The sequence below is a fragment of the Uranotaenia lowii genome, chromosome 2 (assembly GCF_029784155.1).
Source record: "Uranotaenia lowii strain MFRU-FL chromosome 2, ASM2978415v1, whole genome shotgun sequence".
In the NCBI taxonomy this organism is placed as follows: Eukaryota; Metazoa; Arthropoda; class Insecta; order Diptera; family Culicidae; genus Uranotaenia; species Uranotaenia lowii.
Window position 1 is genome coordinate 296826938 of NC_073692.1, and position 10856 is coordinate 296837793.

Consider the following 10856-nt stretch of genomic DNA (forward strand, 5'->3'; position numbering starts at 1 on the left):
CGATTCATGTGAACAAAGCGCAAACTGAACTTGTACGCCAGAGAAGATATTCGATGGTATAATTTTTTTTTTCAATTTCTTTCCTTAGTTTTAGCGATTTTGACTGCTTATTTGAAAGCTATGTAAACGTAGGGTGAGAAAAAAAATCAAAAAAAATGCTTTGCACAGTCAGGGAATTTAAAAACATTTTATGAAATTATTAAAAACTCTAGCAAGCAAAGTCTGCCATTAAAAAAAAAAATTCAATGGACTCAGATTTTTTATTTTAAAATGTTTATAACTTTTTTCGTGAAATGCTTAGCTGCTTGTCATGTTAGCAAAAAATTAAGCCAGAAAATAGTCAAAACCAGAAGTCAAAGACCAACTTCATTTCAAGCATACTTGAATTTTCTGGGTAATTTAATGTGCAAAAAACTTTTCTTCCATACAAATTTCTATACAAAACTGAAACGCGCCGCGCTAACTGGGGAATCAACCAAATCAATTCAAATTTTGCTTGGTGATCCAAAGGGCATCGAAAAAACATATGGGAGCAAAAAGTCATTTTTTGCAGCGGTCTAATACACACATTTCATGACATTTTCTAGCAGATTTAAAAATGTCCCGCTTTTTTCGGCTGTGTCCCGCTTTTTTTCTCAAAATGTCCCGCTTTTTTTTAAACCATCTGGCAAGCCTAAGATAACCTGAAAAAAATGTTTATAAAAACGACGTTGAACCATAAGTAGGCTTTTGATCAGACTAGACACGTAATTTGAACTAGCGGAGTTATCAAAAGTTGTTTGGATGAAGTTCAATTGAAAGGCTAATCGAACTCAAGCGGTATTAGCAATAGATAGGTAAAACAGTAACCGATGGAACTAAAAATGCCTTTTCAATAAGATCTCTGATGAAAGCTTCCTAATAAGCCAAAAATCGCTCAAAGCGATTTGAGCTACGAACTATCAACATTCGCACACGTTCAAATTGCTACTAGTAGAAAATTTCAAATGGCCTTAGAGGATAGCTTGAGCTTTTAAAAGGTTAGTTGAAATTACTACTTGAATGCTTAAGACGTTCGTCGCCATATGGGACCTATATTCGGGTGACGGGTTTATTTCTAGGGGGGCCCTGTCACATAAAAAAACGTGTGACGCTCTCTTACTCAAGTTAGCTGCTCAGTTTCGCCAAGTGTTATAAATTATGGAGTTCTCTTTCTTTACTTTGACGCTCCGAGAATTTCTTTGGGCCTGACAAGTAAAACTACCAAAATGAGTTTGGCGACGAACGTGTTGAAAAAATCAAGTGCGTCGAGGAAAAAAAAACGAGTTGAGGCGACAGCTATGATTTTGGGTGAAATTTCCAAGCGAGTTGAGAGGACAGCTTATAATTGAAGACCACTTGACAATTTGCACAACGCCAACCGTGCGTATTCTGCTTATTCTGTGCACTTTCAAACACTTTAGGTTTTTTTTGTAGTTCAATCTGCTCCACGGCGTTTGAGTCATTTTTATGGTTATCCAACTTTATTTTCTCTTCTACACAATTCCGACCCAGTGAGCGGAGCAGACTCAGGGAATTGACCACAACAAACCGGTGCTATTTGGCCGACAGCACAAGCGACTGTTTGTGGAATTTGGGATTTGGTTCAACAATTATGACCTTGCTGAGGAAGGAGAATTCTTACATACGCTTCATTCATTGAATATTTGGCCTTTTGTTTACTCACGTTTCGGCACTGTTCTGCAAAATGGTACGATAACGCTCTTTTGATCTTAATATGCTGCCACATGCCTGCCGAAAAAGGCATTCCGTTTACTGATAAGAACCATAAACTGACAGAGCCAGGTGGAAGAGAGAGTGATGTTGAGGAATGAACTGATAATGGCGCTTACCTCCTGTAGCGAACTGATAAAAGTGAGTAAAAATAGGATTGACTGTAATGAATCTGTAAACAACAAGAAGGTGTACTTTTTCACAGAATGTAGACGATTTTTTTTATGGCCAATTCACAAAAAATAAAAGAATAATTTTGTTGGGTAAACTGTTTTTCAGCAAATAGGTAGGGGAGAATGAGGATACTTGATTACTTCGCTGCGGAATGTCTTACAAATGTCAAATGTTCTAGAAAAATGTGCCAAAAAATACAATGCTGTTATCTCAACAAATTTTAATCACTTTGAAATGTTTCACACATGAAAAAATTATGATGAAAAAAATTTATTCCAATATTCCAATATGTCAATCGTTAAAGTATGAACTTCATAATGCCATATTTTAAAAGTTATAGTAAAGTCTCAATTTTTTCAGAAAAAGTTTTCTAAGAGGTATATTATGTGTTTAATTGATCGCTCGAGTCCAAAAAGATGTATTTTTCTTCTGAATCGATCGTGATCATCGGTTATTACGAAGTTACTAATATTTGTCCAATAACTAGTGTTTATCCAGTAATTATCTGTTAAATAGGACTAAAATACTGTATTTATCTAAAAATTAGAAAATGGCGGCTTAAAGTATGCAATGACTATAGGGTACAAGACAAACTTTAAGAATTCATTTTTTCTGATTACTTACAATGTGTGAAATGAGAACTAATATGGCAAAAATAGTCAACGGATCTTTTATTTTTGGATTTTGCCAAGGTTCAGGGTGTAGGGTTCTAATAAAAGAATGTCTAAAACTTAACGATCGTGTATTAAAAATAAGGAATAGATAATGAGCATGTATAAGTGGCTGGTAATCTATCGGGAGTGTGTAAAAGAAGCGGACGTGAAAAGTGGGAACTTCCGGAAGATTTACGGAAGTGGAAAACCGAAATAGGAAGCGACGGAAACTCCTCTTTACTCTCGGAATCGGAGACTCGACAACTGGTGACGAGGAGGGTAATATGAAACTCAACGTAAGTTTATTTTTGAATACATTTTCGAGGATTAGGAATTTTTTTTTCTTGTTTGCTGCATACACTAAGTTAGGTTAGATTTTAACTTTCAAATGAAAAACGCGTTCGGCAATCATTGTAGAATAATGAGAACGGTAGTGATGGAAGTTTTTTATTGAATATATGATTGCTAACGAGCGAAGCTAGGGGCCCGCTCCAGGATAAATTTCTTAAAGAAGTGACAACAGTGGCTAGGGGGCCTTGTTGCTGATTGTCGTGGCTAGGGGGGTCGATGACCGAAAGAACAACAGTGGCTAGGGGGTCCTGTTAATGGAGTTCGTGGCTAGGGGGCCCGATGAGAGGAATAACAGTGGCTAGGGGGTCCTGTTCATAAGCGTCGAGGCTAGGGGGCCCTGTTCATAAGCGTCGAGGCTAGGGGGCCCGGAAATGGAAAGAATTAGCAACAGTGGCTAGGGGGTCCTGTTGATGTAGATTGTGACTAGGGGGCCCGGAAAACAAAATTAAACAACAGTGGCTAGGGGGTCCTGTTCATGAGCGTAGAGGCTAGGGGGTCCGACAAATGAAAATCAGTGGCTATAAATATCTTGATAGGAAGCATAATGTATGGTACGAGAACATGCTAATTATTTTCACATGGTTTTTAAAGAAAAATAAAAGTATCGAAGTGAACAGAAATAGATTCTGAAGTGGATACTAATTGAATGTTTTGTTTTAGATGGATGAGAGCCGTGCTTTGCCAATGTTCCGTTGTGAGCAGATCGAAAATAGTAAATTGGCAAAGGAATGGGCTGATTGGAGAGGAGCTCTAGAGTGCTATTTTGAGTCATGCCAAATTACGGACCAGAAACTAATGCGAGCCAAAATGCTTCATCTCGGTGGACCACAATTGCAAAAAGTTTTTCGAAGTCTCGAGGGAACCGAAAGTTTTGCTACGGTCTTAATCGAAAAACCGTGGTACAACGTAGCCGTGGATTGTTTGGATGCTTATTTTAAACCACAGAGGCAAGATGTTTTGGAACGACATAAGTTGCGTGAAATAAGACAAGGCTCGAATGAACGTTTTGGACATTTTGTATTGCGTTTACGTCAGCAAATCAAAGATTGCGGTCTCGAAAAATACTCCCTCGAAGTACGAGAAGTTTTGGAAGAAATTCTACTTACGGACGGCATAGCTGAAGGATGTACTTCTCTGGATCTACGACGTAAAATCTTCGAAAAGGATAGAACATTAGCTGAAATTGAAGCCCTTGGCCAGTCATTTGAAAGTGTCAAGATACAGGAGAGCGAAATGAACAAACATGCTACAGGTTTTCACGATAAGAATCAACTAGATGTTCATAAGATTCAATCGCGACCGTACAGATTTGATAAGAAACAAAATAGAGTCGTTAATCGTTTCTACAAATTTCAAGCAGCAAGTGACCGACCGGAACCTAAGATTTTATGTTATGGTTGCGGCGGTTATGGACATATTGCCAAGTCTTATAATTGTCCAGCAAAAGGAAAACGTTGTCCAAGATGCAATGCATTTGATCACTCGGAAAATGTCTGTCGTAGGCAGACAGTCAATAGACAATTTCGTCATATGCAAGATCAACGTACATCGAAAAAGGTAATCTTGGTGAATTTATTTCCATAACACATTTCATGATAATTATGTTAATTAAATCCTTTCCCAGGGCATGCCTACCTCAGTAATGTCAATCAACCAATCCAACGAACAGAAACCTGAGCAACAAGATGTCGAAAAAGAAGTTTCTCAAGAAGAGCAAAAGGTCTACTACACATTTTATACTGGAAACAAATCAAATGAAATCGTGTGCCATATTGGTGGAGTACCAATTGATTTGTTTGTTGACTCTGGCTCAGATGCAAATTTGATCACATCGGATACATGGGAGTTTTTAAAGGCGAATAATGTCAGAGTGGAGCGTTGCACTAAAGGAAGCAACAAGGTTTTAAAAGCGTATGGATGTGACAATCCTTTGGTAATTCTTGGAACTTTCCATGCAATTATTGAAGTCGGCAAACGAAGTGCACAAGCGGAATTTCTCGTGATTGCTAAAGGACAGCGCAACCTTTTGGGGGATTTTACATCCAAACAGCTAGGTGTATTCATAGTAGGATCGAACATTAACCAAGTGACAAGCGAAAGTGCAATGCAACCTTTCTCAAAAATCAAGGATGTACAAATACAGATAGTCATGAACCCCAATGTGGCACCAGTATTCCAACCGCTACGTAGAATACCCATTCCGCTGGAAAGTGAAGTCAACAAAAAGCTGGACGATTTTCTAGCCAGGGATATCATTGAGGAGAAAACTGGACCCACCACTTGGGTATCACCTTTGGTTGTAGCCAAGAAAGCTAATGGGCAAATACGATTGTGTGTTGATTTACGTCGCGTCAACCAGGCGGTCGTCAGAGAAAGACACCCAATGCCTATCATCGATGATATCATTGCTAAAATAGGAAAAGGACGCTTGTGGAGTGTTTTAGATATAAAGGACGCATTCTTTTTGCTAGAATTACACGAGGACAGTAGACAAGTGACAACTTTCATAACACACCGTGGGTTGTACCAGTTCAAGCGACTTCCGTTCGGGCTCGTCTCGGCCCCCGAATGTTTTCAACGAGTTATCGACGGCATCTTGGCCGACTGCGAAGGTGCTTATTGGTACCTAGATGACGTTGGCGTTCAAGGAAGCTCTGAAGAGGAACACGATATTCGGCTGAACAAGGTATAGAAGAAGCTCGACTGTTTTCTTGTATTTTTTATTCATCAATTAAATAAATAAACTCCATCTTAAAGGTTCATATTTTTATTTTGGTTTTTCCTTGTTGTTTTCCGGCAATAGGTTTTACAACGCTTTAAGGAACGTGGTGTTGTACTCAATTCGGAAAAATGCAAATTTCGCGTTACTGAGTTTGATTTTCTCGGTTATCATATCTCGACTAACGGCATTCTTCCATCATTTGCCAAACAAAATGCAGTTCTAACGTTTCGTACGCCACACAACGAAAGTGAAACACGCAGTTTCTTAGGCCTGGCAAATTATATGAGTAAATTTGTGCCTAATTTGGCTGAGCTAGACGAACCGTTGAGGAAATTGACACAAAAGGGAGTATCATTCAAATGGGGTGACGCAGAACAAAATGCGTTCGATAAAATCAAAACTTGTATTGGTAGTGCCAAAAGTCTGGGGTTCTATAAATTAGAAGATGAAACCTCAGTCATGTGCGATGCGAGTCCTTTTGCATTAGGGGCTGTTTTGATACAAACAACCTGTTCCAACGAGTCCAGAGTAATATGCTTTGCGTCTAAATCTCTCACGGACACAGAAAAGAGGTACTGCCAAACCGAGAAAGAGGCGTTGGCACTGGTTTGGAGCGTAGAACGTTTCCAAAACTACCTGATAGGGCGAGAATTCAATCTGTTGACCGACTGTAAGGCATTAACGTTTTTGTTCTCTCCATCATCTCGTCCTTGCGCAAGGATTGAGCGTTGGGTTCTGCGACTACAAGGTTTTCAATACAGAGTTATTCATATACCAGGTCCAGCTAATATAGCGGATGTCCTGTCCAGATTGCCGACAATTCCGCCGAAACCTTTCGACGACTCTGATGAGCTTTTAGTTCGTGAAATCGTAGGAGCAGCAGCCTCCGCTATCGCCTTGTCCTGGGATGAAATCGAAGATGCTAGTAGGAACGATTCTGAAATACAACAAGTATTAGATGCTCTCGTTTCAGGTAATGCAGAGGGATTATTACTTCAATATAAAGTGATTTTCCGCGAACTTTGTAGAGTAAATGACGTACTCTTGCGAACCGATCGAATCGTCATCCCGATAACACTACGCCAGCGTGTTCTACAGCTGGCACACGAAGGGCATCCAGGTATACGAGTCATGAAAGGTCATCTTCGCACCCATGTATGGTGGCCAAAGATGGATCAACAAGCCGAAGAGTTCGTAAAGAACTGTCGTGGTTGCATTTTAGTTTCGGCACCAAATCCTCCGGAACCTATGATAAGAAAGCAACTGCCGAGCCGTGCGTGGGAACAAATAGCCGTAGATTTTTTGGGACCATTGCCGAATGGAGAAAATTTACTCGTTTGCGTGGATTATTTTAGTAGATTTGTGGAGGTGATTGAAATGGAAGACATATCGACAGCGTCAACTGTAATTGAACTTATGACCGTTTTTGTCAGATATGGCTTACCAGAAAGTCTTCGGGCAGACAATGGGCCACAATTTATTTCAGAAGAATTTCGATTGTTTTGTGGGGAATACGGAATACGTTTGGTTCATTCTATCCCATACTGGCCTCAGATGAACGGTGAGGTTGAACGCCAGAACCGTTCTATTCTGAAGCGATTACGCATATCACAAGAGCTTGGGGAAGATTGGCGTAAAGAGTTACGGCGTTATATTCTTATGTATCATTCAGCGATTCACCCTACAACTGGCAAAGCACCATCCGAATTGATGTTTGGACGTCAATTGAGAACAAAGCTACCCTCAGCTTTAAATCCAATCAAGATATATGAGGATGTACATGACCAAGACTTGATTGAAAAAGAAAAGGGTAAAATATACGCCGATAAAAGACGAGGAGCTGTGGAGAGCGGTTTAAAAGAAGGCGATCGAGTTCTGGTTAAACGCACCAAGAAGGACAATAAATTGTCTTCTGAATTCTCACCAGAAATCTTCAAAGTGCTCAAGCGCAATGGTGCTGATGTTCAGATTCAATCGACAGTAACGGGAAAACAATTTAGGAAGTGTTCTGCTCACTTGAAGGTGGTACATGCAGATACAGAAAATGTCTCTGGAGTACCGTCATCTTCGGAGAAGAGTAAGATATTCAACGATGAAGACAACGCACCGGAACTTCCGGAAGATGACCAAAGCCGTGCACCTGTATCGAAAAGGATAAGAACTGAAGCCAAGCATTTGAAAGATTACATAACTTATTAAATGAATTATCATTTATTGTAAGGGGTGGATGTAGGGTTCTAATAAAAGAATGTCTAAAACTTAACGATCGTGTATTAAAAATAAGGAATAGATAATGAGCATGTATAAGTGGCGGGTAATCTATCGGGAGTGTGTAAAAGAAGCGGACGTGAAAAGTGGGAACTTCCGGAAGATTTACGGAAGTGGAAAACCGAAATAGGAAGCGACGGAAACTCCTCTTTACTCTCGGAATCGGAGACTCGACACAGGGCTATGTGGTTTATCTATAGGTGGGGACAAGACTACCCTTGCACGAGTATGAGAATCAGTTTTTTCAATGTTTTGATTGCTACGTCAAAAACGTTCATAAGCGTCTCGACGTTGAAGTCGCCATTCATCGACGACATGCGACGTTTTATGTTATTTGGAAAATCACAAATCAAAGCACCCTATTATTTACGCATTTTCTTCCTGGCGCCTAGTACGGCGACGCTATGAGTTCTAAATAATAAACAACTTTACCTGCGTCCTAAACATTCCTTCTAATAAGTTTCTATGGCTACATTTGGACGCCTAATACTTGACTCCGTGATGGCGTCGCGTTACGTCACAATCGTTCATAAACAACTGTATAGGGCTTTTGCTCAGTGCATGTGTGTTAGAGAGCCGTTGGGCAAACAAACATGACAGCTGTTTGTAAAATAAATGCGGATCGAAAGGAAAATGTAATTTCTTCCGATAATTTGACCAAATCATGGGAAAAATTTTAAAATACGGATCATTTTAAATAAGCCAGTGTATCTGTTTACTAATATGTTAGTTTATTTCCAGCTTTCAAGTTTGCCATCCTGTAAAAATGAAGATTTTGATATAAATTCGACACTTATCAATGGAAACATAACAAATATTTTAATTTTTATTGCCAAAATTTGTAACATGACCACTTAACTTCATTCTCCGAGTGAGAAAACTTGTTAAAGGTGGATCAGAATCCGCCTACAAAGTATCTACCGGGTTCATTTCAAGTGCCCTAAGAGAACATTTGATTTTTTAAACTTTCTTCCGCTCGGTTCCTCACTGACGATTAATGAAAAATCAAAATAATAGTTCTATTTGAAAGAAGATGATTAGAAATACACTAACTGACTGTTTCTTAGAACAAAATCGCATAGATTTAAGAAAAAATAAACATTTCAGTTGAACTTCAGTGGAATCGTGAACAAAAATCTCTAATGTGTGCCCAACAGACCTCTTGTATGTGTGTAGCAAAAGCCCTATATGGATACAACGAACTAATACCACGTGTGGGGATCTATGGCTACATCCGGCGTTGGAGAACATGAATTCATCGATGGAATCATGACCAAGGAGGTTTATTTGGATATTTTGAAGCGGAAACCACCAGCGTCTGCACAAAAGCACTAAAGATATACGTTCCCACAAGACGGAGATCCGAAACACACCTCAAAGCTGGTTTCGCAATGGTTCAAAGAAAAGCGTATCAAGGTTATGGAGTGGTCAGCACAGTCTCCCGACCTTAATCCGATCGATATCTAGTCAATTTTGAAAATTAAGGTTCAGGAGCAAAAACCAAAAAGCATCCAGCAATTGCGGCAGGTAATCTCAACTGAATGGGACAAAATCACCCCGGAAACAACTGCTAAGCTTGTTGAATCGATGCCACGACGTTGTCAAGCAGTTATTGAAGCCAAAGGAGGTCACACGAAGTACTAAAGCTGTATGAGCCAGAGTGGTGTTTTAATTTCCGTAGGGTTTTTTGGAATAAATCTAGTTTTTTGCTGGGGGTGGATAAACTTTTTTTGCATACTGTACATCAATGTCGTCGGCAAAGCAGATAAGATCTGTTGAAAATCGTGCCCCGCATTTCGCCCACAGTTCGTCGAATAACTCCTTGTAGTGCCACGTTCAACATCATGCAAGATAGACCATCGTCTTGTCAGGGGGCGCTTGTCAGCTTCCCGGAGAAGCCGTTCCCGTCCATGAGTTCCCATGGCTCGTCACGGTCGATCGTGTCGTATGCGGCTATCAAGTCGAAGAATAGATGGCGCATAGGGACTTGGTGTTCACGGCATTTTTGGAGGATTTGCCGTAGTGTAAAAATCTGGCCCGTCGTAGACCGTCGCTCCATGAAGCCGGCCTGATGTCTTCCCACGGATCTGTTTGCTTGTGGCGTTAGGCGCCGGAGTAGGATTCGGGACAACACTTTGTAGACGGCATTTAGGACAGAGATAGCTCGGTAGTTCCCACAGTCCAATTGGTCGCCCTTTTGTAGATGAGGCATATTATCCCCTTCTTTACTCCTATGGTAGCTGTTCTCTGTCCCAGATCCGGACAGAGGGAATCGACCAACTTGTCCGGGCCCATTTAGATGAGTTCAGCTGCGATGCCATCTTTCCCAGCCGATTATTTGCTATTCAACTGACGAATGGCTTCCTAAATATGTGCGCCTTACAGGTGTTCATCGAAGTGCTGCTTTCACCTTTTGATCGTCAGGATGTTCTTGATCGTCATACACAAATAATGGACTGTATGATTACTGGACGATCTGAACAGCACACAAAATCTTGTCCACTCTCTGGGGCAATTAAGGCCTCTAACAATCACTAATCGGGGTATTTTAGCTTCCCGATCTGTCCCGTTTCACTTGGAGGGACTGGCCAAACTTCGGTGATATCACCACTTCCAGGAAATCTTTCTTCCACATAAAAATAACACACGATTAACTACCGGGGGGATTTTACTTTATTCTCTTAAATTGTTAACGACCGACGGGTGTAAAGGAGGCGATGTGTCGTGTACGATGGTTGGATCGTCAGGATGCTTTCGTCCTTGTTCCGGCACATTTCAGCTTGCGAAGCCTTTGCGGGATGCGTTGAGCTCCAGCTCCTCGAGCTCCTACAGACGGCGCCTTTTCTCCTGGAAAATTCGGACTCGCTGCCTCTTCGCTGTTGGTGATTTTCCATGTTTCAATAGTTGCTTCTTTATACTACTGCTGCCCGAGCGGC